At 38.0% G+C, this 23,499-nt stretch overlaps 1 pseudogene; it reads right to left on the minus strand.

Moving 5' to 3' along the window:
• Positions 1-9,588: 9,588 nt before the first annotated feature.
• Positions 9,589-9,981, minus strand: LOC112670113 (40S ribosomal protein S12-like; annotated as a pseudogene).
• Between the last annotated feature and the right edge of the window lie 13,518 nt (positions 9,982-23,499).

Below are 23,499 nucleotides of genomic sequence, written 5' to 3' on the forward strand. Positions count from 1 at the left end.
GTCCCTGGATCTTTATTTTTCAAGTCAACTAATTGTCACTATTTTGTTGACTAAAGACATTTTAATTTTCATGTTAAAAAGAGCATCATTTAGCAGAGCAAGAGGAAAAGAAATAACTGAACTGTTTGGGTCGAAACTGGTTCTTGTCTGTCTCTCTTCTTTCCCTCATTCAATGCCCAGCAGATCTTCGTTTTTGTCCTTCCAATGCCCAGAGTTCATTTCTGCCCTAAGGACTTTGCACTTTTGGTACCTTCTGCTTCGTCATATCTTCTGGTGGTTTACTTGTTTCTTTATTCAGGTCTCAGCTCAACTGCCACACATCCTGAGAGAGGCTTTCCCACTCCCCACTCCAATCCCAGTTACTCCCTACCTCAGTGATTCTCCAAGCACAGTCCCAGACCAGCAATATCAGCCTCACCTGGGAGCTTGTTAGGAATTCAAATTCCTGGGCCCTACTCCAGACCTGCTGGATAAGGAACTCTGAGAATGTGGCCCAGCAATTTGTGATTCAACAAGCCCCCCAGGTGAGCTCATGCACACTCAAGTTTGAAGACCACTGCTCTATTCCTTGAAATGTTTTCTCCACAGCCCCTATTTTAGAAAGGGGCTTCATCATTGCTATCTATACTGAACAAGGCATGGCATATAGTGAGGGCTCAATAAATACTGGTTGGATAAATGAATGAATGATTAGATAGACAAAATGAGTCAAGACTCTGGAGTTGGACAGTCTGGGTTGAACTCTTATTCTGCTACTTGCCAATTGTGTGGCCAAGTCATTTGTGCTTCCTAAGACTATTTCGGTTTCTGTAAAATGGGGGTAGAAATAGGATCTATCTCAAGGTTGCTGGAAGATAAAATGAGATAATCTATGTTAAGTGCTTCATAGGTGCATAATAAACTCTATTATTATTATTATTAGCTAGTCCCCTCTTTTGTTAAGGTAATGAGAACGAAGGGGGTTTCCAGGGAATGAGAGTTTCTAGAAGAAATTGGAAGGTGGAGAGGGGGAAGTTGGACAGATGGGTCAAAGGAAGCTATTTGTAGGCAGTGAGAAAGGGCAGGCCATGTTCTTGGGAGCTCTAGGACCACTGGGTCCAAAGAAGCAGAATATTTGGTAAATAAAGCCTGATGAACATGGAGAGAGAACCAGCTCTCAGAAGCCTATAGCTCTGCAGATCAGAAACAATCCTGAGCATGAAAGGGAAGCCCTGGAAAGTTCTGGTGGGTGCACTGCTCCAGGACTGCTTGCTGTCTCCCATATGAATGTCTCTTCTGAATAAACACAAGGTTCACTCGTGTGTTCCTCAGATTACTTGCTGTTTAGAGCAGCAAAGAGACTTGTTTCCCACCCCCTTAGTGTTCTTCCTCACTCAAGAAGTGAAGTAAAGTTTAGACTTAGGGCTGGCTTTATTTAAAGGTGCCTTTAAATCTGTTGTTCTCCATGGCAACTAGAGGAATAGATGAGTGAAGAGCTTCTCCTGAATCCCCAGGTTTTTCCACATCTTCAAATTTGTTTCAATTACTGAAGAAAGGTGGCATGGCACAAACAACTCATTTTTCTTTCTAAATTACAAGGCCTGATGTAATATGTTTTTAGCAAGTACTGTGGTAATGTGTTCTAATTTAATAAAACGCTGCGGAACACAAAATGTGGACATCTGAAAAAGAGAACTTAAAGAGTGACTGCTTACAGTATTGAAGATTTCTTTCTTTCTTTCTAAAAGGATTTGGGCAGTATGCCTTTAAGTAGTTAGATTTTCCTGGCCTGTGCATTTAAAAATGCATTTTACAAAAACAACTTACTCAGGATTATTGGGAATATGTTGCCTCCAAAGCAAGGCCACCCAATAGGAGTTTCAGTAGGAATTGCTTTAATCCCAGGTTTGGTTGGTGGAAGGAGTCCCCACGTCCCCATGGCAACAGAAGGAGGGGCTCTCTGCTCTTTGTTGAGATCCTCTCTGATCCCAGCTCTTCCTGGGGTTGGGGCTTTTTGGTGATGAGGTCAGTCAAGACCAGAATCCCTGAATCCTGTGAGATTTGTTTTAGGGAGAGCTTATTAATATATAGAATAAACTCAAAAAAATATATGTGTATAGAATAAACTCTTCTTTTGATCATTGAAGTTTCTTTGGATGCTGCTTACCTCTGTGGATTAATAGTATCATTTAATGTAAGGGCACAGCCTATTCCAGAATGCGGACAGCAGATTATCCAGAGAAGGTCCACATAGCTTGCTAGAAGGCCAGAGATGGACTAGACTCTGCGCTTTCAGCTCCAACCGGCTCAATCTGTGATAGCCGCCTTTACCTGCCTTCTGTATTCCAGCTTCTAACCCTGTGCTCACATCACACTCCTGTGCTAGGCGCTGAGTGGCACAGCAGCCAGAACAGGGCTCTTTCTGTCATGAAGCATTCTTGGCTTGTTGCCTGGGGCCCGTGACCTTTCAAGGACCCACGGCAACATTTCAGACCTGGAAAAAAAAGTGTATTGGCTCCTAAACATGAGGATAAAATATTGAAATTGAAATAAATATTTAATTAAGAGTCTGCAAAATGTAACATGATATCAATGAGTCAGCTGCTACTCAACTCAAGCCCTATAAGATTACATAAAAATGTAAGTTTGAATCATGAGAAAACACTTATAAGTTATAAGAAAACTCCAAATTGGAGTATATAAATTATACAGCAAAAATTTATATGTTCTGTGGCCCTGAAGTCCTAGACTCGGGCCTGGCACTATGACTTAGTAACTTGGTGATCTTAGGAAATCAATAAAACTCAAAGAACAATGCCCATTTGCAAAATGAATTTAAACGAGATCAAGATCATTAAGATAATTTGTAGATTTAGTAGTGCCAATGAAATGTTGTGTTGTTTTTATTTGTGAAGAATCTAAGGCAAATATGTAGGAGTAAAAGGAAAGATTTTCTCACATGACGACAACCTTAACTACCTAAATTTGATTTTCTTTAAGTGATAGGCAGGCAGGTGGGCCTTCTCTCACACACTTTAAGGAAGTTCTGATGGGCCTGGGGTCTTACGAAGAGTAATGAAGAGTTTTTCTTTTGTAACATGTGTTGAAAATAGTATCTATACGTTCCTTATGTTCCTCTCATTCACTTAAAAGAAAGGTGAGCAAAGAGTGAAGAACAAACAGGATAGGAGATATAATCCAGAGAGTAGAGCTCAACCTTCCTAATCCATTCAGTCTAGTTTGCAAAGACATTCTATCATTAACCCAAACCTGGTGGCATATATTTTCCAGGCTCCCCCAAAAAGAGACCACATAGAAATCCACCCTCTGTCCCTCTCAAGAAATATTCCTTTTGGATGTTTTTTTTTTAAATATTTTATTTTTACTTATTTATTCATGAGAGACAGAGAGAGAGAGAGAGAGAGAGAGAGAGGCAGAGACACAGGCAGAGGGAGAAGCAGGCTCCATGCAGGGAACCTGACATGGGACTCCATCCTCAGTCTCCAGGATCACACCCTGGGCTGAAGGCGGTGCTAAAGTGCCAAGCCACCGGGGCTGCCCTTCCTTTTGGATGGTTAGTGCCTCTTTCTTGACAGGAGCCTGCACATGGCAGGACTGTTTGTACCACAACTAGGAGAATCTTGGGGAGGAGCTTGTGGTTAGCATGGATGGGCATCATTTAGATCTCAGGCTAGGCCCTGATTGATGACAACAACCCAGATGGCCTGTTGCAAAAGAAATGCAGTGAAATCTCTGTATACTGATACTTATTTATTTACAACAGTTGCAAATTCAGAGCAGTTCCAACCTTGCAGTTAATGGTGTACCCTATTATTCAATAGAATCAAAAAATTCTAAGTCCGATTAATTTTTTCTCCGTCTTTTAAAAAAAAGATTATTTATTATTATTATTATTATTATTATTATTATTATTATTTATGAGAGAGACACAGAGCGAGGCAGAGACACAGGCAGAGGGAGAAGAGGCTCCCCACAAAGAGCCTGATGAGAGACTCAATCCCAGGACCTCAGGATCACACCCTGAGCTGAAGGCAGACGCACAACCACTAAGCCACTTAGGCTTCCCTCTCCAAATGTCTTGTACTCAGAAGTATTCTTGTTTTCTGGATTGACTTAAGAAGAACTTGAGTTTCTAGGGTAGCTATTTATATTGGGAGCTTGATATTCTTGCCTCTTGATCCCTGATTATTTTACCTGCAGCCTGTGCTCTGGTAAGTTTGGTTTAAAGATCAACTTCTAAGGACACCCTGTGCATTGGAGTCTCTAGGCCTATGCACATACTCTTTCCCACCATGGTCACCCTCTTGATCATCCTCAGTGTTACAGGTTTTGTTCTTCCCTTACAGTCTAGCTAGGGGCTACTCCTTTCAAAGACTTCCCTGGGCTACCTCAGACTCCAGAGGGCTCTCTTCTAACTTTTATGACTCTCAGTATTGACTCCACTTATTTAAGACTTACATTTTTCTTTGGATCCAATTCAGCATTTCCTATGATCTCATGTGTGTCAGATTCTGGAGAAGACATATTGACAAGTCAAAGTTCCTGCCCTTGAGGACATGTAGGGACATGTTAGGAGTTAGGAGAGGCCCATGAAAGATGAGGCCATAGAGGAGGAAGGGAGAAATTCACCCTCTGGTGGTGGCCATGGAAGGCTGCACTGAAGTGGCAGCCTTCTTGATGGATTTGTAGGGAAGACAACAGGGAGAAATCCAAAGCTACAGAGACATGAAAGGGTTTGGACTTGTCAGGGAACAAAAAAGATATCTGTGGGTCACTTGTAGTTGTGGAGAGCGGATGCTCTGGAGCCAGATCTGGAATTCTGGCCCTACTGCCTATAAGCTTTTGTGAACATGAACAAGTTACTTAACCTCTCTGAGCTCGTTACCTCACCTGAACAGTGTGGATAATAATGGTACCAAACTCTTAAAGTCATTGTAAGAATAAATAAAGTGCATAGAACTGTGCCTGTCATATGGTCACAGGATCAGTGAAAATGAGCTACTCTGGGGAAAAGCAGACCAATGGGAGATGCCACTTGCAGGGCCAAACTGGGGTGGAGCTTGTATGCTGTGTGTAGGGGTGAGTTGGGGCATTATCCCTCAGGCAGTGGAATCTTGAGCTATAAGTTAAACATTCATGAGTGTGTGTCTTATCTTACTTAAAACTAAAGAGAATTGTCTTATAATTTCTTGTTTTCTCTATGCCACATAGAATGGTTCCTGATATTCGATAAATACATGAATGAATAAATGAATGAATGCTAGGCTAAAAGATCCTTGTTTCTGTGCACAGGGTATCAATACACTACATTTTACTGCAGTGTTCACTGAAGCTCTCCTTCTGTGTCTAATACCCTTTATTTCTTCCAGACTCTCATGTCTATGAACTTACCCTTCTCCCTCACCATGATCTTTGGTCTTTTGGCCTTCTATTCTCCTAGGGGCATTTGACTAATTGAATTTATGTCTGCCTGAATGTCTGCTTCAGGGACTGCAATTTCAAGGATATGTGATTTCCTCTCCCCACCCCGCCCTGCCAGCCTTCTAGAGTCTTGACAAACCAGTCCCGATCCTGGGTCATTGCCATACTCCTTCTCTGTATCTCTCATTCCTAGGCTCCTATACACGGCAAAAGTCGCTACATTTAGGACTTACTAAAATGTGGTGCTATCTACTGGGTACCCCGTGCTGCCAGGCAGTCATCTGTTCTTTTAACCCTTTACATTTTTTTTAAAAATTTATTTATTTATTTGAGAGACAGCATGCGCAAGAGCAGGGTGGGGGGAGGGACTAAGGGAGAGAGAATCCTGAAGTAGACTCCTCACTAAGTGTGGAACTGGATGTGGGGCTCCATCCTACAACTCTGAGATCAGGACCTGAGCCCAAACCAAGAGTCAGATGCTCAACCAGCTGAGCCACCCAGGCACCCCTCTTTTAAGCCTTTAAAGATGAAATATTACAGACATTTATGAAAAAATATACAGCTCAATGAATTCTCAGAGTTAACCTCTAAGTGATGACCACTTGCGTCAAAAACTAGAATGTTTCAACACCCTGAAGTCCTCATCACAACCCATCTTGATCACTGGTACTTTGTCTTTTTCTAAAGTAAGCACTATCCTAAAGGTCATAGTAATACTTTCCTAGCCTTTTTTTTATACTTTTACCACTTAAACATGTACTGTTAAACACTATAATTTCATTTTGCTCATTTTCTGAACTTCATATAAATGGAATTATAGATTATACATATATTGTGTGTTTGTGGCTTCTTTGACTTATTATGTTATGAAATTCATGCCATTGCAAGAAGCAACAGTGCATTCATTTTCAATGTTGTATATTATTTCATTAATAATTTTATTATTTTTATTAAGGTATCATTGACTAATTTGCATATAACATTCTATTAGTTTCAGATATACAACATAATGATTTGATATTTGAATACATTGTGAAATTATCACCACAAGTCTAGTTAACATTCATCATCATACACAGCTACAAACATTCTTTTTCTTTTTTTTTTTTTTTTCTGATGAGGACTTTTAAGATTTGCTCTCTTGGCAACTTTCAAATGTGCAATACAGTATTATTATAGTTAGCATGCTGTACATTACATCCCCATGACTTTTTATTTATTTATTTATTTAAAACATTTCTTTATTTTAGAGAGAGAGAGCATGGGGAGGGTGGTGGGAGAGACAGAGGGAGAGTGAGCTAGAAAGCAGCCTCCCTGCTGAGCATAGAGCCTGATGCAGGGCTCCATCTCATGACCCTGAGATCATAACCTAAGCCAAAATCAAGAGTTAGACGTTTAACTGATGGAGCCACCTAGATGCCCCAATTTATTTATTTTATAACTGAAAGTTTGTATCTTATGATTCCCTTTACTCATTGTGCCCCACTCTGCCTACATCATTTCTTTATCCCTTCTGCAATTGTTGGCTACTTGGGTTGCTTCCAGTGTTGGAGTTAGTTTGAGCAGTGCTGCTGTGGACATTCTTGTGCATATCTTTTGGTGCCCATGAGCCAGTATTTTTTTTTTTAAGATTTTATTTTTTATTTATTCAGAGAGAGAGAGAGAGAGGCAGAGTCACAGGCAGAGGGAGAAGCAGGCTCCATGCAGGGAGCCTGATGTGGGACTCGATCCCAGGTCTCCAGGATCACACCCTGGGCTGCAGGCGGCGCTAAACCGCTGCGCCACCGGGGCTGGCCATGTGCCGGTATTTTTGTTAGGAATTCCACCTCGGAGTGAATTCTGAATCATGGAATGATTAGCGAGAAATATGAGTGAGAAATCCAGCTAGCTCCCGATTTTGTGATTGGAATTTACACACATCCCCCATCCCCAGGAGTCAAGGGTTCCAGTGTTTCACATCCACCCTTACATTTAGAGTAATGTAGTCAGTGTAATGATATCTCATTGTAGTTTTAATTTTCATTTCTCTAATTACTAATGAGGTAGGCCCCATTTCCTATGTTTTGGGACCATGGATATTTTCTTTCATTGAATACTTATTCTTGTTTCTTTTCTCATTTGTTCATTGAGTTGTCTATTTTTCATTTTGGAGTTTGTAGAATTCTTTTGGGTACAAACTGGTTGAAGAGCATTTTTTGATAAACAGAAGTTCTTACTTTAATGTAGCCCTGTGTATCAATCTTTTCCTTTGGTTAGTGGTTTTTATAGCTGTGTAAGAAATATTCCCCTATCTTGAGGTCATAAAGATATTTTCCTATTTTTCTTATAGTTTAAAAATTATTATTAAAATAATTTTTTGACTATTGTTTGCTTTTCACATTTAAATCTGTAATTTATCTGAAATTGGTTTTTATATGGAGTGAAATGGGGACCAAGTTTCTTTTTTTTTTTTATCACATGGATATCCAGTTTCCTCAGCATAATCTATTTTTAATAGTGTGGTTCACCCACTCTCTGCAGTGACAAACTTTTCATGTTTGTCTGTTCTGGGACTCTATTCTGTTCCATTCTTCTCTATGTTTATGCCAGTGCCATACTATTTTAATTGTTTAACCTTTATAATCAGTCTGGATATTTGATAGAACAAGTCTTCTTCCTTGTTTTTCTCCTTCAAAGTGTCTTGGCTCTTAATTTTTCATTTCCATATAAATGTTAAAAATAAGGTTGTCAGTTTCCTATACAAACAACAACAAAAAACTTGTAAGAATTTTTATTATAATTGTCTTGAATCTACTCATCAGTTTTGGGGAAGAATTGACATCTTCACAATATTGAGTCTATGATTTCATAAACTTGTATATCCATTTTTTAAGATCTCTTCAATTTTTCACAATGTCTTACAGTTTTTTGCACATTTTGTTACACATTGCTAAGTATTTAATATTTTTATGTTTTTGTTAATGGTATTTTTAAAGTTTCTTTTTCTTATATAATTATATTAGAAATAAATTATATTAATAACTATACATATAATTATATCATTATATAAATGATATAAATATCATTGATTTTTGTATGTTGACTTTGTATCTGGTAATCTTGCTAATTACATATCTTCTAATAATGAATAGATCATTTGGACTTTTATAATGTACATTATCATTACTATCTGTGAATAATGAAAATTTCCTTTCTTTCTTCCCAATCCATATGTCCTTTTTTTCTTATCATATTACAGTGACTAGTACAGTATGGTATGGAAGGGGCGATAGCATGCATTCGTGTCTTGTTCTTGATCTCAAAGGGGAAAACTTTCAGCATTAACCATTAAATATGATGTTTACCATTGATATATTTTGTAAGTACTTGTATCAGTCTGCAACCAGTCATTCCCAATGAGAAACTATACAAATAATTTAAACAGAGAAAGTTCAATATAAAGAATTATTAAACCATGATAGGACAATAACTATGAAGATGTAGAGATAATGTTAAAGGACACCAAGAGCTGAAGGAGAGTATCCAAGAAAGTACAAACTTGGAAATGGAGTTCCCTTTCCAAGTCTGCGGCTCAGCCCTCTTTGTAAAATCATGTGGTTGCAACATGGAATTTTTTTTTTTTTTTTGCAACATGGAATTTGAAAAGCTGCCAAACCTTAGACAATAAATAAAATAAATGTTATTTATTTATTTGAGAGTGAGTGAAAGAGAGAGAGAACACAAGCAGGAGGTAGGGGGAAGGGAGGGAGAGAAGCAGACTCACCACTGAGCAGGGAGCCCAATATGGGACTTGATCCCTGGACCCTGGGATCATGACCCGAGCCAAAGGCAGATGCTTAACCAATTGAGCCACCAAGATGCCCCCAATTCAGTATCATTAATTATATATACACCATTAGTACTATCTGGTTCCAATTTTTCTCATTACCCCAAATAGAAACTCTGTACCCACTAAGAAATAACTCCCCATTCCACCTCCACCCAGCATATGACAACCTCTGATCTATTTTCTATGAATTTGCCTAATCTAGATATCTCATATGAGTAGAATCATATATAATATTAGTCCTTTTATATCTGCTTATTTTACTTAGCCTAATATTTTCATGTTTCACTTATGTTATATGACTTTTTTTTTGAGAAACAAAAACCAAGTTTTTAATTTATTCATTTTTTGTATTGGAGGTATTCCTTGATAACATCCTCGGCCTGAGACTCTGCCATAGACATTAACTACCACACAACTGCAACCAACAATTTTGTGGGGTTTTAACTCTGTCAGTTTTACAGGCCTACTTATTCTTCTAGTTTCTTGTTGTCATCAACCTTAATTAGGTTGATTTGGTGTTCAGCACAAAGGGCCTCCACCAACCTGACATACATAGGCTCATCACAGATGATGCAAACACACAAAGATGGGCTTGGTGCTTATCTAAGGCTTTGGCAGCTTTTTGAATTCCACGTGCTAGGCCATGGTGGATGAGGGTGTTCTTCAGTGCCTCTTATAAAGCAGTATTAAACATCCATTACACCCCAAGTAGCAATGCTTTCCTTGGCCATGGCAGTAGGTTATGGGTAGAGCTGAATCTTGGTACACCTGGTCCTCTACATGGCACATGTAGAGGTGCATGTGACTCCACAATGGCAGGGAAAGAACAGAACTTCATTACTTTCTGTGGCTAAATAATATCCATTGCGTGTATATATTATATTTTGTTTACTTATTGTAATGGTTAGTTATATGTATCAATTTGACTGTGCCACGGATGCCCAGGTATCTCATTGTATCTGGGTGTGTCTGTAAAGGTGTTTCTTGAGTAGATTAACATTTAGATTAATGGACTGAATAAAGCAGATGGCCCTCCCCAGTGTAGGTGGGCATCATCCAATCTGTTGAGAGCCATTGTAGAACAGAAAGCCAATGGAAGGAATTTGCTTAACTGATTAAGTTGGGATATTGGTCTCTTTCCCTTAGCACTCCTAGTTCTTAGGCCTTCAGATTTGAACTGAAATCTATACCACTGGCTCTCTAGCTCTTAAATCTTTCAGCTATACCACCAGCTTTCCTGGGTGTTTAGCTTTACAGATAGTAGACCATGGGACTTCTCAGCCTCCATAATCATGTAAGCCAATATCTTATAATAAATCCCTTTATATTTATGTATCTCTGTATCCATCTATCTGTCATCTATCTATCATCTCCTATTGTTTCTCTAGAGAACCCTGAATATAAAACATCCATCCATTTGTTGAAGGACACTTGTTTTTTTTTCCACTTTTTGGCTAATATCAATAATGCTACTATGAACATTAATGAACAAGTACCTGAGTCCCTGTTTTCAATTCTTTGAGATATATACAGGAGTGGAATTATATAACGTAATTCTATGTTTAACTTTTTAAGGAACCACCAAACTGTCTTCCAAAGCTGCTGCACCATTTTATATTCCTACCAGTAATGTACAAGGGTTACAATCCTTCCACATCTTTGTCAACACTTGTTATTTTCTGATTTTGTTTGTTTTTATTATAGCCATAGGTATCTGAGGTGGTATCTCATTGTGGTTTTTTTTTTTTAATTTTTATTTATTTATGATAGTCACAGAGAGAGAGAGAGAGAGAGAGGCAGAGACACAGGCAGAGGGAGAAGCAGGCTCCATGCACCGGGAGCCCGATGTGGGATTCGATCCCGGGTCTCCAGGATCACGCCCTGGGCCAAAGGCAGGCGCCAAACCGCTGCGCCACCCAGGGATCCCTCATTGTGGGTTTGATTTGCATTTCCCTAATGAATAATGATGTTGAACATCTTTTCATGTGTTCATTGGTCATTTGAGTATCTTTTTTGCCCATTTTATTTATTTATTTGAGAGAGAGATTGGAGAGGAGATGGTGCAAGCAGAGAGAGAAAGGGGAGAAGCAGAAGGAGAGGGACAAGCAGACTCTGTGCTAGGTGTGGAGCCCAACTTGGGGTTCCATCTGCTGACCCTGAGATCATAAACTGAGCCAAAATCAATCAAGAGTTAGATGCTTAACTGACTGAGCCACCCAGGTGCCCCTTTTTTGCCCATTTCAAAAATGGGTTGATTGGGTTTTTTTTTTTTTTAGTTGTAGGAGTTATTTATATATTCTGGATATTGAATTCTCATCACATATATACTTTGTAAATATTTACTATCATTCCATTGCTTTTCTTCTTGTCTTTTTTCATTATTAATAGTGTTCTTTGATGCACAAAAGTTTTTAATTTTCGTGATGTCCAATTTATCTGATTTTTTTCTTTTGTTCCCCATGCTTTTGGTTTTTTGTTTTTATTTTAAGTAGCTCCACACCCAAGGTGGGACTTAAATTCATGATCAAGAATCACATACTCTACTAGCTGAGCCAGCCAAGCACCCCTGCCTGTTACTTTGGTGTCATACTTAAGAAACCATTGCCAAATCCAAGGAAGATTTATTCCTAGTTTAAGAGTTTGATGGTTTAAGCTCTTAAATTTAGGTCTTTGATCCATTCTGAGTTAATTTTTTAAAAGATTTTATTTACTTATTTGACAGACAGAGGGCACAAGCAGTAGAGGGAGAGGGAGAATCAAGCTCTTCACTGAGTAGGGAGCCTGATGCAGGGCTTGATCCCAGGATTCTGGGATCATGACCTGAGCTGAAGGCAGGTGCTTAACCAACTGAGCCACCCAGGTGCCCCACTGAATTAGTTTTTGTATATAGTCTAAAGGAAGGTTCCAACTGATTCTTTTGCATGTGGATAGTCAATCTTCCTGGCACCATTTGTTGAAAAAACTACATTTTCCTTCACTGAATGGTCCTTGTTGAATATCAAAGGACCAAAATAAGAGGTATTTCTATATTTTCAATTCTATTCATTTGATCTAGGTGTATCCTTATGCCAGTCCCAATTACACAGTTTTGAAAATCATAGCTTTGTAGTACATTTTGACTTTAGGAAGTATTAAGTTTTCCAACTTTGTTCTCTTTCAAGTTGTTTTGGCTACTCAGAGCTCTTGAAATTCCATATGAATTTAGAACCAACTTTTCCATTTCTGCAAAAAATAAGTAAATATATACACACAGACACACTGTTGGGGTTATGATAGAGAATGCACTGAACTTTGGGTAGTGCCACCCATATTAAGACTTAGTTAATACTAAGTCTTCTAATTCATGGACAAGAAATGTCTTTCCTTTTATTTAGATCTCTTTTAATTCATTTCAGCTATGTTCCATAGTTTTCAATGTACAAGTCTTTCACCTCCTTGGTTAAACTAATTCCTAGTGTCTTATTCTTTTTTGTGTTATTGTAAATGGAATTGTTTTTAAGTTTTCTGTCATAATTATTTATTACCAGCAAAAGGAAATAAAACTGACTTTCGAGTGTTGATGGTATGTCCTGCAATTTTGCTGAATTTGTTTCTTTGCACTTAAAGTTTTCTGTATCTTTAGAGTTTTCTACATTTAAGATCGTGTCATCTTAGAACAAAGATAATTTTACTTCTTTTCTAATTTGAATATCTTTTATTTCTTTGTCTTGCCTAATTATTCTGGCTAGTAGGGCTTGCTGCATGATACTGAATGATAGTGATGAAAGTGAGCATCCTTGTTTTGTTTCTGATCTTAGGGGAAATGCTTTCACTATTTTACCATTGGGTATGATGGGTTGTGGGGTTTTCCCATATGGCCTTTATCATGTTGAGGTGCAGAGTTAAGCCATTGATTTGAGACCTTTCTCTCTCTCTCTTTTTTAAATATAGGCATTTACTGCTATAAATTTCCTTCTGAGCACTCTTTTTGCTGCATCCCATAAGTTTTGGCATGCTTTATTTTCATTTTCTTGTTTCTAACCTCACTGGGACTCCATTCCCTCATAAATACACTGGGCCAGGGGAAGTCCCCTCCTTTGAGGGCTCTCATGGGGGTCAAATGAGACAATGCCATCTAAGGGCCTGGCATGACATTCAGTAAACATTTGCTTTCGTACATTTCTCACCTTATTTTCTCATTTCCCTTGTGATTTCTTCTTTGACCCACTGGTTGTTTAAGAATGTTGTTTAGTTTCCACATATTTATGAATTTTCATTTTACTTCTGTTGCCAATTTCTTTTTTTTTAAACATTTTATTTATTTATTCATAGAGACACAGAGAGAGAGAGAGAGAGAGAGAGAAAGGCAGAGACACAGGCAGAGGGAGAAACTGGCTCCACACAGGGAGCCCGATGTGGGACTCGATTCCGGGGTCTCCAGGATCACGCCGTGGACTGGAGGCGGCGCCAAACCTCTGAGCCACCAGGGCTGCCCCTGTTGCCAATTTCTATCCTCATCCCATAATGGCTGGAGAAGATACTTTATGTGATATCTATCTTTTTAAATCTATCGAGGCTTGTTTTGTAGACTAACATATGGTTTATCCTAGAGAATGTCTCATGTGTTCTTGAGAAGAATATGTATTCTGCTGTTGTTCCATGGAATATTCTATATATCTGTTAGGTCTAGGTGGTTTATTGTGTTATACGAGTCCCTTACTTATCTTCTGTATGGTTTTTCAATCCATTATTTAAAGTAGAACATTCAAGTCTATAACTATTATTGTAAAAGTTTCTATTTCTCCCTTAAATTCTTTCAATTTTTGCTTCATATGTTTTGAAAATCTCTTGGGTATGTAAATGTTTATCATTGTTATATTCTCTTGCTGTATTAAACATTTTATTAATATATAATGTCTTTTTCTTTCGCAATCTTTTGGATTTAAAATCTATTTTGTTTGTTCTTAGTATAGCTACTTAGTTCTCTTTTGGTTAATATTTGTTTGGAATATCTTTTTCAGTCCTTTTACTTTCAACCTATTTCAACCTGTCTTTGGATCTAAAGTGAATCTTTTATACATAGTACATAGTTGAATCATTTTTTAAAAATCTATTCTGCCAATATTTATCTTTTGATTGGAGAGTTTCCTCCATTTAATTTAAAGTAATTACTGATAAGGAAGGACTCACTTAGTTTTGTCATTCTATTTGTTTTCTATATACCTGATACCTTTTTTGTCCCTCACTTTTTCTATTCTGTCTTCTTTTGTGTTTAGTTGATTTTTGCAGCGAGTCCCCTTCTTATTTCCTTATGTGTGTATTCTATAACTCTTTTCTTTGTGATTACCATAGGGATTACATTTAACATTCTAAGGTTATAACAGTCTAATTTGAGTTTATAAGAATTTATATTCAATAGCACACAAAACTTTATGTAGGTCCCTTCCCTCTTTATGTTATTAGAATTCACAGATTACATCTTTACATTTACATGCTCAATAATGTTTTTTTATGAATTTGTCCTTTAAACCATGTTTTTAAAAAGTGGAGTTACAGGGCAGCCCAGGTGGCTCAGCGGTTTAGCGCCACTTTCAGCTCAGGACCTGATCCTGGAAACCCAGATCTAGTCCCATGTCAGGTTCCCTGCATGGAGCCTGCTTCTCCCTCTGCCTGTGTCTCTGCCTCTTTCTCTTTCTCTGTGTGTCTCTCATGAATTAATAAATAAAATCTTTTTTAAAAAGTGGAATTACATACCAATTTCTTATATTGCTATGTATTTCTTATATTCTTATATATAATAATATATAATATTATTATAATAATATTAGACTTTATAATTATCCATGTATTTATCTTCACTAGAAATCTTTATTCCTTCTTACAGCTTCAAGTAACTATCTAGTTTCTTTTTAATTCAACCAGAAGAACACCCTATAGAATTTCTTGCAAGATGAGTCTAGGCAGCAATAAACTCTCATAAATTTTGATTATCTGAGAATGTCTTAATTTCTCCCTAATTTTTTTTTTGATTTATACATTTCTTTGCATTTCTAAATTTTTGTTGTAGTAAAATACACTAACAAAAAATTTGCTACCTTAACATTTTTAAGTGTACAGTCAGTGGTATCAGTGCATTCATATTGTGCAACCATTGCCACCATCCATTTCCAGACCTCTTTCCATCTTGAAAAACTGCAACTCTATACCCATTAAGCAACAACTCTCTATTTCTCACCTCTTATCAGCTCCTGGCAACCACTATTCCACTTTCTGCCTCTATGAATTTGACTACTCCATGTACCTCATGTAAGTAGAATCATATAGTATTTGTCTTTTTGTCATTGGTTTATTTTACGTATTGTAATGTTCTCAGACTCATCCATGTCATAGCATATGTCAGAATTTCCTTCCTTTTTAAGGCTAAATAATATTCCAAAATAGTAAACATTTTGTTTAACCATTAATTATGATGGATACTCGGTATGTCTGGTTATTGTAGTAGTGTGCTAGACATAATATTTGAGTACTTGTTTGTGGAAAAATTTTGAGGTCTATAATTACATTATTTTTTCTCATAGAATTTCTATGTTTACTGGGAAGCCTGGGTGGCTCCAGTGGTTTAGTGCCGCCTTCCACTCAGGGTGTGATTCTGGAGACCTGGGATTGAGTCCTGTGTTGGGCTCCCTGCAGGTGTCTCTGCCTCTCTCTCTGTCTCTCAAGAATAAATAAATAAAATCTTTAAAAAAAAAGAATTTCTATGTTTGCTGCCAGCAGGTTCCTAGGAAGATTTGGTAATCCAGGATCACATCATACACTTTTAGGAATTGATATGGTTTGAAGCTAGGCTGCAATTTTTGCTGGTCTTCATTTGGTTCTAGTTTTCCCAGGTTATGGTCCTATGGAGACTCCACTTATAACCCTGGAAATTCGTTAGGGATTCTCTCCCTCCTAATATTCATGGGCTTGGGATCTCATGTTTATCCTTCTAATTCTTTAAGGCTGCCAAAAACACTGCTCAGATGCCTATGCAGGAATTAGCAAACACTCACAGGGGAAAAGGAATTCAAATATCAAGCTTACATCTCAGATTATCTTCTGAGTCTAGCAGGGTAATTCGGTAATTCTTACTGTTTTTTATCACCATCAAGTAGTTGCTTTTTATATTTTGTTTGCTTTTCTAATTGTATTCATTGTGAAGTCTGGTCTAAATTATCTGGTGGTTTTTTATTACACTCTTTTTGTTCCACTCTCAAGTTCCACATGGAAGCCATTAGTTCTCTGCCACAATCTTCAAACTTCTGAGCCAATTTCAGCTCTTCAGTCCCAACAAACAGTTTGGCTTTTTGTTCAATTGAGGAAGCAAATCTTTCTCAATGCCCTCCTCTCTACTTTAATACTGGTTTTTGAATTATTTGTTTCTGTATCTTTCTATATTTTTGTCTATTTCCTTCCTTTCTCAAAATAAAGTCAGTCAACTCTTGTCAACCTAGCTTCAGTTTTCTACCTCCTATCTTCCCCAATTTCCTTCTCTCCTTGCTTTATTAACTAGAGACAAAGCTGTCTTCAATCTCTCCTATCGTCTGCTTATAACCATTCCCAGGTATTCTTCATCTAAATAAAACCTCACCCCCACTCTCCTACTGTCTTAAGCTGTCATGTCTTTTCTCTTCTTTACATGGATAGCCTTTCCTGAAGAGAAAACTCTTGTGGTTTCTATTCTACTCCCATATGTCTTTTGAAACTCCTGTACAGATGGTCATCAATGACATTTAGGTTGGCAATGACTTTTGTCATTTTCTTCTATCTTGGTTTCTTAGGAGCACATGAAACTATGGCCTACTTCTCCCTTAAATTTTTTCCTTTGGCCTAAATTGTAATTCTATTTTCCTTATTCTTTCACATTTCTGACCACTATGCCTCTGCCACTGTAGCTGGCTACTTTTCTCACACTGCTTATAAGACAAATATAATTTCAGTTTCTGCAAGGTCTTTGGGGACAGATAAATGGTTCTATTGTTAGAAAGCCAAGCTTTTCATAGGTGGGCCTTAGGCATATCCTAGAGTAGGAGAGTAAAAATGGGAAAAAGTTGTTTTGCTTAGGAATGTAAAAAGCTATTTCAGTGATAAACTGGAGAAATTTTTGCAGGTTATATTGCCTTTAGGAAAATATTTGTCTTCCTTAATGTGTCATTAGACTACACTGGCTCTGAGAATTATTATTTGTCCTTGAAAAAGGCATGTGAAGTTGTGCTTTCATGTTATCCGTAGGATAATTTAGAAGGCTATCCTCACCTCCCACCATGAGGATGCTTGAACAGGGACTGAACTTGGAGTGGGAAAGCCTTCTGTGGACTGAAGTTACCTGTGCTGTGATCCTAAATTGACTAGCTCACACTCTGGGAAATGTAATAGCTTCCTGTGTTCCCTGGGTTGTGTGACATTATGGAACAAGGAGACAGTCCAGTGGTAGAGAATTTCACATCTCTATTCTGGGCCCAGTGGATTCTCAGAAGGAAAAAAAAGTAAAGTGTGCTTTTATTTAAGGAGAGAAATAGAAGGATAGGTTTCAAGTTATGAAAATAAGACTAAGAAGTCAGTGTACCCTATGAAAGGTGTAACATTTTTCCCTTTCTCTAGGATTCTGGGTTATAATAATCTATTTAGCATACAGATGTAAGTTTTCTTCTTTCCTTCATTACTATTTCCTGTAGTTGTAGTTATTCCCAAAACTTTAATAAAGTTTCCAGCGTGCCCCAGAGCCTTGTTTGAATGGTTGTATGGATAAATAAAGGATACCTCAGAAAGGAGACATGCTGACATCTCTGCACCATCACCACATCCAGGTGTAATTATTTAGGAAGAACAGGACACATAGAACTCTAAGAGATGAAGAGCAGTAGGAGTACCCAAGGTAGTACTGAGAGGGGTTGAGGGGAGAATATAATAATGAAGGGCCAACCACACTGCACATACTCCCTTCCCCAAACATATGAGAGGAAATCACACTTGCAAGGGGAGACACTTCCCAATGTTCTGCTTTGAACTCTCTTTTCTGTTCTTGTCTCACTCCCCTCCACACTCCTCTCCTTTCTTGACTGCATTGTCTCCCTCCATAGGATTCTGTGAGCCTGTGGGATCACCCTCCCCCTCACTCCTGAGTTACAATCACGGGCCCATGACTTGTGCCCTGACCATAGTTTCATATTTCCTACCAGGTGACTATGGACATATTATTCACACTATAAATTCCATGTGATTAAGGTTAAACTTAGTGTTTTTACTTCCCTTCTCCATTACTTCTATCCACACCAGCATTTCCCTGTCTTTACTATTTTTTTGGTTGCACAGTCAGTTTTCATCACTCAGGCTTAGAATGGGGTCATCTTCAAGTTCATCTCTCTTGCCATTTTCATCCATTTACTTGAACACATCCTGTTAATTCTTTTTTAGCGGCTATTCCTTTGAACCCCACTTTTCTATTCCCACTGCCACAATCTTAACTTGGCCCTCTTGCTTCATGCTCTGATTCTTGTGATACCCTCCTGGTTTCTAGTTTCTTGTTTTTGCCTCTTCTAGGAATCTGCACATCACCACCAGATTAATACCTTCCTAAAATTCTTTATATCACTTCTCTGTTAGAGCTTTTAGTGGTTCCTTGTTACCTCCCAGCTGGTATTAAAAATGCTCCAGTCTGGCTCTTCTTATCTTTCCAGTTTGATATCTCTCTACTTCCTTAAATGGTCCTTGCTTTCAACAAAACTGGTCATGCTTTCTATTTTCCCCTTTCTGTCTCATAGTTTTCTCATTTTCTGGCATATTCTTTGTCTTCTTTTATCTCAGACACATCCTTTCACAGCCTCTACCTCAAATACCACCCAAGAATTGAGACCAGAATTTCTCTTTCCTAGCCTTAAACGTCCATTTCACTGACTGTAATCATTATGTGTTTTAGGGATGTATGTACATGTCCTATTTCTTCAACTAAATTGAACATCTTGTGAGAGTAAAGATGTGTTTCCTGTATTCTATTTCCTCCACAGATCCTATCAGAATGATAGGCACATTGTACTCTGCAATGTTGGAAGGAATAGGTAACTGAAAGAATATTCAAAAAGAAAATGTGAAAGAGCGATTTTACAATTTGGAGGAGGTTTTCCCTGTTCTCATTGAGAATTCTGAACAAAAGGTAATTTTTAAAGCTGATCAAAGCTATATGCACAAATTTACCTTTGGCTTCTTGCAGTCCTTTGAGTTGGACCACATTAGGCTTGAGCATGCAGAAAAAGCCATTTGGCTTTTTTTTTTTGACAAAATTTCTTTTTCTTGACATGGCTATGTAGGAATATAAGATATGAACACAAAGTGGGCCTAATTTTCCAATCAAAGATAGGTCTTTTACAAATATTATTAAACTTGTTATTTCTAAGCCAATATGAACACAAAGTGGGTCTAATTTTCCAGTCAAAGATAGGTCTTTTACAAATATTATTAAACTTGTTATTTCTTAGCCATTTGCAAATCTGGCTTAAGAACTACTAGAAAAACATCATTTTAATATAATTAGATTCTTTCTTCCAGAGTAATGTAAATGGAATTTTCTAAATATAAGAGTAGAAGAAAATGACATCATGGAAGCAGGGGCAAGTTCTTAGTCCTTTAATTCTACAGCAATGATATATATATATATATATATTTTTTTTTTTTTCAGAAATGATATTGTTATTTTGGTCTGCTCAAATGGTTCTGTAGTGTGGAACCAACACACCAAGAGAAAACAAAATGGAAAGTTTTAATTTATTGAAATAGTTAAATTTTGTTTGCTTTGGTTGATAGCAAGTAATTTTTAGTCCCAGAAAGCAATGTTTTTTTTTTATTTAGTGCTAATCTTTTTAAAATTTCTTTTAGATTATTTTTTTTTAATTTTTATTTATTTATGATAGTCACACAGAGAGAGAGAGGGGCAGAGACACAGGCAGAGGGAGAAGCAGGCTCCATGCACTGGGAGCCCGACGCGGGATTCAATCCCGGGTCTTCAGGATCGCGCCCTGGGCCAAAGGCAGGCGCTGAACCGCTGCGCCACCCAGGGATCCCTATTTAGTGCTAATCTTGAGGGTGTTTTGATGTAAGTGAGTATTTGGTTAGTTGTGTTGCAATTTTGCCAAATAACTTACAGTCTGATGGAAAAAAATCCATGAAATAGATTTTATATTAATGATATAAGTGAACTTGGCTGCATTATCTATGCTTTTTCACTTTAATCAGAAGAGGGTGAGTACTGAAATAGTCACATTCAAAGCTTGGCTAGAGCGAATTCTCAATAGACCTGTTGTTTGTCTCTCTCTCACACATCCGTATACTTCTATTGTACCCTATATTTTTTGGAGAACAAATCTTGGGCTGTAGCATGGAAATGAGTGTTTATCAGGTGATATGAACTTTCTGAGATTGAATAAAGCAAGGATTCTCAAGACTTCCTAATGGGCTTCTTAATGGGGATATCCAGACTATAAAATTGAACAGCTAGGGTCGCTTACTTCCTGAGATCTGTAGCCTCTTCTATCATGGTGAGAACTGACATGGTAAGAAAAGAAGAGGGGTATGGCTCTTTCAGGTAAAATCATCAGTTCAATGAAGCAAAAGTATGAACAGCTGTGGTGGTCATCCATTCCAGATTGCCAATGACAGCAGTTAGTGGGGGGTGGTGTGTGTGTGTGTGTGTGTGTGTGTGTGTGTGTGTGTGTGTGTGTAATGATCAGGGACCCAGCTGCTCCACTCTAAATTTCATTGTCATTTGCATCAAGACCATGCCTCCCATGGGCTGCTTTCAGTGACTGAGGTGGGCACAATATCAAGGCAGGTCTGTTCCTGGGAGCCATGGGATTCTGCTGGCTTTATCCAACCTTCCTCATACTGCATGGCAATCCAGCAGACTTTCACCCAGCCTTTCCTCCTGCTCTCCTTCACTCAGAGTCAGACTGGCATCATGGTCTCATGGCTCTCTCAACCCTTTTTAGCTTCTTTCCTATTTTCTTTCACACAAGCATTTTCCCTAATATATCCTTACATGTTTAATCCCATCTGTTTCTCCGGTAACCTGGATTAACAGTATCTACTGGGTGCAAAGTATTCTGCGACACAATCAATAAACCTCTGTCAGTAGGAATGGAAGAACAACTTGCCTCCATTTCCTTGTTCCTTGCTTGCAGAGCTGAGCTGTGGGTGCTTGGAGATGGGGTGAGTGGGTATACTTTTTCTGATACTTAGCATGAGCTCAATGGATATTTGTTGGCATCATTCATTTATTCAATCAGTTGTCCCTTTAGCCAGGAAATGGCATACACATCCTAAGAACCTTGATAACGTAAGAGCATCTTTAAGCAGTGGTTTATTTGGCTGACGAATGCAATTTAACTGCACATTTTTCAAGAACAACTAACCACGTAACAAAAATGGGGCTAGGCACAATAGGGATTATTTCATGTTTAACATGAAATTTACATTTTGACCTCTACTCTGGAAGAATATCTAATCTAATTAGAAAGGCAAGATTTATGATCACGAAGTCATACTCAAAATATAAGTATGTAATTCAGTAGGTAATATATAATTTATAGGACTTCATAATTTATATAAAGAATATAGAGATGAGAAATTTTTTTTATGTTTATGGGGTCATACCTCAAATTCTCATCCAGAAAAAAATATTCTATGTGTATTCTATTTGCAGAGACTCCTGTCTTCTCAGACATTTTTATTTCTCTTTTAACTAGTATACATAAAGATGAACTCCGTCTGGCTGGCATACTCTGGAGGAAGTGAGATTTTTACCTTTGTGTAATTTCAAGAGAGCTGATTTACACAGTAAAATATTGCAGTAGTCTTTTCCCACCTCTCTGCCAAGAGAAGCAAAACCCTATCCTCATCCTGGAGGCAGGCTCCAGAAAGGTGCCAGTAATATAAAATAGAGGTAGGAAGGTGCCTGGTCAAATTTCCTTATTTTGTAAGTGAAGAAATGGAAACAAAATGAAGGTAAATGACTTGTGAGAAGTTTTTTATTAGAAGCAGCAACCAATTCAGTTACTTCAAACAAACAGACAAATAAATAGAGTTTATTCAGGGGTATTGCATGAAATCCCTGGTCGGGAAATAAGGCTGTAAAAAGCCATGGAGAACTCAGGAATTTTCTCTTTGCTGCGCTTCTTGGTGTCTGCTTGGTGTTCTTGGCCCTGGCTCTCTGCTACTCAGAGAGTGTTCACATTCACATTCTAATTCCTGTTGTATAAAGAAACCAGCCTGCTCTCTTCAACCTAATCCAGGTTTCTAGAGGAAAGAAGCTGATTGGTCAACTGTGGGTCAGTTGTCCAATTTAGCTGAATTAGCTGTTGTGTTGGGCAGGGGTCTAACAAATAGAAATAGAAACCACTCCCCCCCCCCCCCCCACATGTGGGGATGGGAGATAGGAGCAAATAGTACACTTTGTGAGCTGTGCTGGCACACCAAAGACATCTGCTATAAAGGTTGTATACTGAGTACATGGCAGAGATAGGGAAGGGCTAAGTTTCCTCACTCTTAAACTTCTTTGATTAACCAGAACTTTGGGCCTAGGGCAGTGTAAAATATACATCCATAATGCACACATGCATGAAGACACACAATAAAGATGCACACACGTATATGTTATACATATGCCCATGTGTGAACAAGGCACACATACATACTTATATACATACAGGGTGTTTGTCATGTGATGCTGGGGGCAGGAGGTCATATAATGTAATCATCCATGTTTTTTTCTTTGATTTTAAAAAACATTTTAATTCCAGTGCAGTTAATCTTTGATTTTTTTTTAAAGATTTTATTTATTTATTCATGAGAGACACAGAGACACAGGCAGAGGGAGAAGCAGGCTCCATGCAGGGAGCCCGATGTGGGACTCGATACCGGGACTCCAGGATCACGCCCTCAGCCAAAGGCAGGCGCTAAACCGCTGAGCCACCCAGGGATCCCCGATTTTTTTAATCTTGAAAAATAATTTGCAATTTCATTACTTTGAAGATAAAAAACTAGAATAATCAATTTATATTTCATGATTCATCTAGCTGATTCCATGATGTTCTAATGGGTCTCCTATATTTCCAAAAGTCTCAAAAAAATTTTCCCCAGGTTATTGAGGCACTTTGACCCTCCCTTAGTTTCCTATGTTTAGGACTATTAAATAAGATGAAATCATCTGAAAATTTAACATACCCACTTTCATCTATCCTATGGCA

Source organism: Canis lupus, chromosome 10, assembly GCF_003254725.2.
Source record: "Canis lupus dingo isolate Sandy chromosome 10, ASM325472v2, whole genome shotgun sequence".
Lineage (NCBI taxonomy): Eukaryota > Metazoa > Chordata > Mammalia > Carnivora > Canidae > Canis > Canis lupus.